Genomic DNA, 8,660 nt, shown 5'->3' with positions numbered 1-8,660 from the left:
AATGTGACTTGCCATGTGATTGTAGGTCCTTGATATTTGCTTTGAGTCTACACCTGAAGAACTAGGTGAGTGGTATTTCTAATAAAGCTATGTTACACTTGCTTTTGATAAATCTTGTTTTGTTGTTTTGACGTGGGTATTTGCTAAGCATGAATAAATAGCTCTTGTTTTGATGTGTCAATTTGCTCCTTGTTTTGATGCCATCTTTGAAAAAAAAAGGATACGGTCCTTGTTAAATCGGGCTACGGGCCTAAGTAACGCAAGTCCCTTGTGCTGGAGGACTCTAAACTTTCGCAGTACTAAGTATAAAAGGATACGGTCCTTGTTAAATCGGGCTACGGGCCTAAGTAACACAAGTCCCTTGTGCTGGAGGACTATAAACTTTCGCAGTACCTTTGACCAAACGATTACGGATCGTACAGCCCTTGATACTTGACTGATGAATACGGTTCATCCCTTGCTCCGCCGATGTTATGATACTGGATGATGAATACGGTTCATCCCTTGCTTTGCCGATGTTATGATACTTGACTGATGAATACGGTTCATCCCTTGCTCCGCCGATGTTATGATACTGGATGATGAATACGATTCATCCCTTGCTTTGCCGATGTTATGATACTTGACTGATGAATACGGTTCATCCCTTGCTTCGCCGATGTTATGATACTTGACTGATGAATACGGTTCATCCCTTGCTCCGCCGATGTTATGATACTGGATGATGAATACGGTTCATCCCTTGCTTTGCCGATGTTATGATACTTGACTGATGAATACGGTTCATCCCTTGCTTCGCCGATGTTATGATACTTGACTGATGAATACGGTTCATCCCTTGCTCCGCCGATGTTATGATACTGGATGATGAATACAGTTCATCCCTTGCTTCGCCGATGTTATGATACTTGAATGATGAATACGGTTCATCCCTTGCTTCGCCGATGTTATGATACTTGAATGATGAATACGGTTCATCCCTTGTTTTGCCTATGTCAGTAAACATCCTTGGATACTTGTAATATTTGATTGATGAATACGGTTCATCCCTCGTCTTGCTAAAGTTTGATGTGTTTCGTTTTGAAGGACCTCGGCTATATTCATGCAAAACCTTTATTATTAGTACCATTCACTGAGTATTTGTACTCACCCCTCTATATATATGTAGGTGATGAGCAGGACGGCGGCGACGCCTAGATCGTTTTGGATGCTTGTTTTGGATTCGTACTTATGTCGGCTTTGCTTTTGTATTTACGTCGGCGGTGCCCTGCTTTGCATGTCGGCAAATCTTGAAAATCATGCTTCTTGACTTGTATTAGCTGTATTTTGTATATGTCGGCTCGAGAAGCCTTTTGATCAAGATGTAACATATATTTTACGCTGTTGTACTCAAGTTGTAAAGTTAATTGGAAATGTTTGGCATTGCTTTGATCTACGCACAACTCTTATGGACCAATTGTATTTGATTTATCGCTTCCGCATCTGTGAGCCCCCTATATCCATACTCTGATTGTGTTAAGTTTTGAAAAGTTGGCCTTCGGTAATTACGGATTACTGGCTATCACGGCACCAAACTACTAGGGGCGGTTTGGGGTCGTGACAGAATGGTATCAGAGCACAAGTTCCTCGGTATACGCTATTCACACACTTTGAGTCCTGAAGAGCATAGGATTTCCTTTAGAAAGATGTTAGGGTTGCATCATGGTATTTGTTGTTTGAGTGAAGTGTGCATTGTCTTGATATACTTATTTGCTATTGCCTATGTGGTTATTTGCTTAATTGTTTTAAAGTCATACCTTGCATACTCCTAGCATCATGAGGAGAGGTAGACCACCGCTTGGCCGAGATCAGCCCGAAGACAGAATGGACAGATTGGAAAGATTAGTTGAAGGTTTGGCCCGCGAGTTGAGGCAAACCAGACAGCAGTTCACTAGTGCTACGTCGACTCAGGCCGAGCAGACCAACGGCCGAAATGTAGTTCCACCTCCTCCAGTGCCGCAAATTCCCCTGCAACCAGCCTTGTATGGGGATGGGACGATAGCTTTGATCAGGGAGTTCAAGAAGATGAGACCACCGAGGTTCTCTGGGGGTATAGAGACGATGAAGGCTGAGGCATGGGTTTTGGAAATGGAAAAGTTGTTCGAGATCTTCCCTAGCACTGACGCTCAGAAAGTGACGTTGGCAGCATTCACATTAGATGATGACGCCCGCAGGTAGTGGATGATGGTTAGAGGGAGCAATCCAGATTTGACCTGGACCCGATTCTTAGAGTTGTTCTACAAGAAACATTTTCCCCTAAGTGTTCGAAACCGCAAGGCTACCGAATTTCATACTCTGACGCAAGGCAACAGAACAGTGGCCGAATATGACCGCGCTTTTACTGAATTGGTAAGGTTTGTACCTCACATGACCAACGATGAATATATGAAGGCCAGGAAGTTCGAGCGTGGGCTTCGTGGACCGATTCAAGACCGGGTCAACTTGCTTGATATGCCGACTTATGCCAAAGTATTGGACAAAGCCATTCAGGCCGAAGCTAATCTGAACCGATACCAGAGCTCGGGAGAAAACCAGCGAAAGAGGCAGAACTATGACAATTGCCGAGGATAGCTGGGCACCAAGAAGAGAACGAACATGGGCAGTACTAGTAACCTAAGGCAGGAAGGGAGTGTTAAACCGATGTGTTCGGATTGTGGGAAACAGCATTTCGGGATCTGTCGACGAACGTCTGGAGCCTGTTATGAATGTGGCAAGATGGGCCATTATGTGAGGGATTGCCCCAAAACAAAGGCTGATAACAACAAGAAATGAGAGAATACCTCGGGTTCCGTTCAGAAGGGAAATGCTGGGAAAGGACAGATGAGACAGGGCAGAGTGTTTGCATTGGTACCAGGAGACACTCAGAATGCTGAGGCAGTGGTGTCAGGTATGTTACTAATTTGCTCCCAAGATGCCTATGTGTTGATTGACTCGGGTTCTACTCATTCGTTTATATCTACTAAGTTTGCCGAGAAAATTAATAGAGAACTAGAGCCCCTTGATTATGTGTTGTCTGTATCTACTCCATCTGGGAGATCGATGTTTGTTGCATCCATTTACAGAGCATGTGTTGTTGTGATTGAGAATGTTGAATTGCTAGTAGATCTAATGCCTCTAGACCTAGCTCATTTTGATATTATACTGGGAATGGACTGGTTAGTTGCAAACGATGCATCTATTAATTGTGTTTCGAAAAGTGTCACACTGAGACCCCCAAACCTAGCCGAGATTATTTTCCAGGGTAAAGGGATAGTGCCCCCACCATACTTGATTTCGTCCATTAAGGCCTGTAAGTTAATTCAGAAGGGGTGTCGAGGTTACTTGTGTAGTATACTGAGTGATCAGAATGGAAATGTTAACTTAGCCGACATCCCGATTGTTAATGATTTCCCCGACGTCTTTCCGGACGAATTGCCTGGCCACTTGACCGATAGAGAAATAGAGTTTACTGTCGATATTATATCGGGAACGCAGCCGATCTCCAAACCACCTTATAGGATGGCCCCCGCTGAACTTAGAGAATTGAAACTGCAATTGCAAGAGTTGTTAGATAAGGGATTTATTAGGCCGAGCACTTCACCATGGGGAGCACCTGTTTTATTTGTTAAGAAGAAGGATGGCACACTCCGTCTTTGTATTGACTATAGAGAACTCAATAAAGTCACCATTAGGAACAAGTACCCGTTACCTAGAATTGATGATTTGCTTGATCAGTTACAAGGTGCACGAGTCTTTTCTAAGATCGACCTTCGGTCTGGTTACCATCAGCTTAAAGTTAAAGCCGAAGATGTTGAGAAGACTGCTTTTCGAACAAGATATGGCCACTACGAGTTTTTAGTAATGCCTTTTGGAGTGACCAATGCCCCTGCTGCATTTATGGATTTAATGAACCGAATCTTCAAACCATATTTAGATGAATTTGTAGTTGTTTTCATTGATGATATATTGATCTATTCCAAGAGTGATATTGAACATGAAAACCATTTGAGACTTGCCTTACAGATTTTGAGAAAACGGAAATTGTATGCGAAGTTTAACAAGTGTGAGTTTTGGCTTTCTACCATCTCATTTTTGGGTCATGTGATTAATGAAGAGGGTATTTCAGTAGATCCTAGTAGTAAATTGGCCGAGGCCGACTAATGTGTCCGAGATTCGTAGTTTTCTGGGTTTGGCAGGTTATTACAGAAAGTTTGTGAAAGATTTCTCAAGGATTGCAATTTCATTAACGCAACTGACTAAGAAGGGAACACTGTATGAATGGACTAAAGATCGGGAGTCAGCCTTCCAGGAACTGAAGACGATTAATTACAGCACCAGTACTTGTACTACCATCAGGTAACGAAGAGTTTCATGTCTATAGTGATACATCGCATAAGGGTTTGGGTTGTGTATTAATGCAAAAGGGTAAGGTTATAGCTTATGCATCTCGTCAGTTGAAACCTCATGAGAAAAACTATCCTACCCATGACTTAGAATTGGCGGCCGTGGTATTTGCTTTAAAGATTTGGCGTCACTATTTGTATGGAGCTACTTGTCAGGTTTTTACAGATCATAAGAGCTTAAAGTATCTATTCACTCAGAAGGAATTGAATTTGAGATAGAGACGGTGGCTTGAGTTGTTGAAAGACTACGATATGCAGATTCAATATCACCCCGGGAAAGCCAACAGTGTAGCCGACGCTTTGAGCAGGAAGTCAGGTGGAAATTTGGCATGTTTAACCGTGATGTCAGCAGAGCCGACTATTGTTAATGAAGTAAAGACAAGACAGATGGAGGATAACTTCCTCAAGAAAATAGCCGAGGAGATTGACACAAGGCCGAGACCAGGGTATACCATCGAGAACCAAGTACTCAGGTTTGAAGGAAGGTTATGCGTGGCCGACATCCCAGAGCTGAAGAAAAAGATTTTGCAGGAAGCTCATGGTTCTAAGTTTGCTGTCCATCCAGGGAACACCAAAATGTATCAAGATGTGAAGCAGACCTTCTGGTGGCCAAATATGAAGAGAGAAATAGCCGAATTCGTGTCCCAGTGTTTACATTGTCAGCAAGTGAAAGCAGAACATCAAAGACCAGCAGGACTTCTTCAACCTTTGCCGATTCCTGAGTGGAAATGGGAGCACATCTCCATGGATTTTGTGATTGGTTTGCCGAAAACACCTAAGGGTATGGATTCAATTTGGGTTGTTGTGGATAGGTTAACTAAGTCAGCACACTTTCTACCCGTTAAGACTACCTTCAACGCCAATCAACTTGCCTTGCTATATGTGAACGAGATTGTCAGACTTCATGGAGTGCCGATGTCAATTGTTTCAGACCGAGATCCTAAATTTGTTTCTAGATTTTGGCAGAGTCTACAGAGGGCTTTTGGAGCCGAGCTGAGATTTAGTACAGCCTTTCATCCCCAGACAGATGGGCAGACTGAGAGGACAATTCAGACGCTTGAAGATATGCTTAGACTTTGTGTATTGGACTTCCAAGGAAGTTAGGGAACACATTTGCCCTTAGTGGAATTCGCTTACAATAATAGTTATCAAGCTAGCAGTGGCATGGCGCCGTATGAAGCCTTGTATGGAAGAAAATGTAGGTCGCCGATATGTTGGACCGAAGTCGGAGACAGAGCTCTGCTTGGTCCCGAATTGATTCAAGTGACAACAGAAAAGATTAAACTTATCCAACAGAGGATTAGAACTGCCCAGAGCCGACAAAGGAGCTACGCCGACCAGAGAAGGAATGAGTTAGAGTTCGAAGTTGGGAATCATGTATTCCTGAAGGTTTCACCAGTGAAAGGGGTTTCCAGATTTGGAAGGAAATGTAAGTTAGCACCTCGCTATATTGGGCCATTTGAAATTCTTGAGAGAATTAACCCCGTTGCCTACAGGCTTGCTTTGCCGCCAGATTTGAGCCAAGTCCACAACGTGTTTCATGTTTCGATGTTGAGGAAGTACATCCGAGATCCACTGCATGTAATTGATCATTCCGAGATCACAATTAATGAAGATTTGGGCTACGAGGAGAAGCCAATGAGGATTATTGACCGACAAGTGAGGCAATTGAGGAACAGATCGATACCGATGGTAAAGGTCGAATGGAAGGAGCATTATGGCACAGAAGCCACGTGGGAAAAGGAAGAGGATATGAGAATCCGTTATCCGGAGTTGTTCTGGGAACAAGGTAATCTAAGTTTGGGGACCAAACTCCCTTAAGGGGGGTAGGATGTAACAACCCTCACCTTACTCTTGTCATACTTGCATACATTCTTGCATGGTCTTGCTTTATTATGTTAATTGGAAGGATTTGTTTGCCTTGTTTTGTTAGTATTACTTGCGTGATCTTGTCCCTTGTTCGGTGTGTGCGTAGCCGAGGTCATCTTGAGCTTAGTCCGCCTTTGAACCTTGTACTTAGAACTATTTTGAGATCTTGTTCAACCCCATCTTCACCTCGGGCATTCATTGCCGAGATGCTTCGCACTTAGTGAACCTTGTCCTTGGGCAGGTATGGCCTAGGCCGAGATGTGGCACACCCCGGCCAAGGTGTGGCACAGCTTAGTCAAGTGTCGTCCTCCCTAGCCGATGTTTTTCTATCCTGTTGCTGGATCCTTGATTTGAGCCGATGTCATCTTGTTGCCGATGTGTCTTACCCGAGCTTGCTGCATACGCTTTGTCAGAGACTTGTCTTGTCTATCAATCACCTTTTTGGAGCTGAACCAACCCGATAACGCCACGTGTCCGAGCTGATTGTTAAGGCAGCCGGCAGACCCTGAAACAAATCATTTTCTTGTCTCAAATCTTTGTTTTAGAGAGAGAAGCTTTAGAGAGGAGGAAGAAGAGTTCTTGAGTGAGAGTAGTCTTCCAAGCTTGATCTTCGTGGCTTGAACCGTTAGATTCGAGCTTTGGGGTAAGATTCTTGATCTACTTTGAATGTTGTTATGGATTATCTAGCTGCATTGCATGATCGGATTTGTGTTGCATATCATGCATCGATTTGAAGTTGGTTTCGAAAGAGAAAGATAGTATTCATGTGTTCTTGAAGAAAAATCTCGTTTTGATCCGAAAGTTGGAACGAAAACCATGTTTTTGTGTTTATTCTTGCATAATCTTCTTGTATGGGTACCCAGGTCCCTATTTTGAACTCTTGGCATGAAAACTCAGATTTTTGTAACAAGTTGTGAGCTTGCATCCATCTTTCAAATGATCATGTTCTTCGTACTCTTCAAAGGAAAACCCAGGTTTTTCCTGACTTTGTTTAGCGGGACCTCGGCATAGGCCTGGACGGTACCCAGTGTGTTTTCGAGAAACGGGAGCAGTGATTAAGCTCCCAGCTTGTTTTGCTTTGTCTTTGACTTGGATCTGGCAAGAATGCCGAGATCATTTGCATGTATATAGAGCTTGCTTTGAGAATGTGACTTGCCATGTGATTGTAGGTCCTTGATATTTGCTTTGAGTCTACACCTGAAGAACTAGGTGAGTGGTATTTCTAATAAAGCTATGTTACACTTGCTTTTGATAAATCTTGTTTTGTTGTTTTGACGTGGGTATTTGCTAAGCATGAATAAATAGCTCTTGTTTTGATGTGTCAATTTACTCCTTGTTTTGATGCCATCTTTGAAAAAAAAAGGATACGGTCCTTGTTAAATCGGGCTACGGGCCTAAGTAACGCAAGTCCCTTGTGCTGGAGGACTCTAAACTTTCGCAGTACTAAGTATAAAAGGATACGGTCCTTGTTAAATCGGGCTACGGGCCTAAGTAACACAAGTCCCTTGTGCTGGAGGACTATAAACTTTCGCAGTACCTTTGACCAAACGATTACGGATCGTACAGCCCTTGATACTTTACTGATGAATACGGTTCATCCCTTGCTTTGCCGATGTTATGATACTTGACTGATGAATACGGTTCATCCCTTGCTCCGCCGATGTTATGATATTGGATGATGAATACGGTTCATCCCTTGCTTCGCCGATGTTATGATACTTGACTGATGAATACGGTTCATCCCTTGCTCCGCCGATGTTATGATACTGGATGATGAATACGGTTCATCCCTTGCTTTGCCGATGTTATGATACTTGACTGATGAATACGGTTCATCCCTTGCTCCGCCGATGTTATGATACTGGATGATGAATACGGTTCATCCCTTGCTTTGCCGATGTTATGATACTTGACTGATGAATACGGTTCATCCCTTGCTTCGCCGATGTTATGATACTTGACTGATGAATACGGTTCATCCCTTGCTCCGCCGATGTTATGATACTGGATGATGAATACGGTTCATCCCTTGCTTCGCCGATGTTATGATACTTGAATGATGAATACGGTTCATCCCTTGCTTCGCCGATGTTATGATACTTGAATGATGAATACGGTTCATCCCTTATTTTGCCTATGTCAGTAAACATCCTTGGATACTTGTAATATTTGATTGATGAATACGGTTCATCCCTCGTCTTGTTAAAGTTTGATGTGTTTCGTTTTGAAGGATCTCGGCTATATTCATGCAAAACCTTTATTATTAGTACCATTCACTGAGTATTTGTACTCACCCCTCTATATATATGTAGGTGATGAGCAGGACGGCGGCGACGCCTAGATCGTTTTGGATGCTTGTTTTGGATTCGT

Source organism: Camellia sinensis, chromosome 7 (assembly GCF_055761805.1).
Source record: "Camellia sinensis isolate YWXY chromosome 7, ASM5576180v1, whole genome shotgun sequence".
Lineage (NCBI taxonomy): Eukaryota > Viridiplantae > Streptophyta > Magnoliopsida > Ericales > Theaceae > Camellia > Camellia sinensis.
This window is presented reverse-complemented; position numbering follows the sequence as displayed.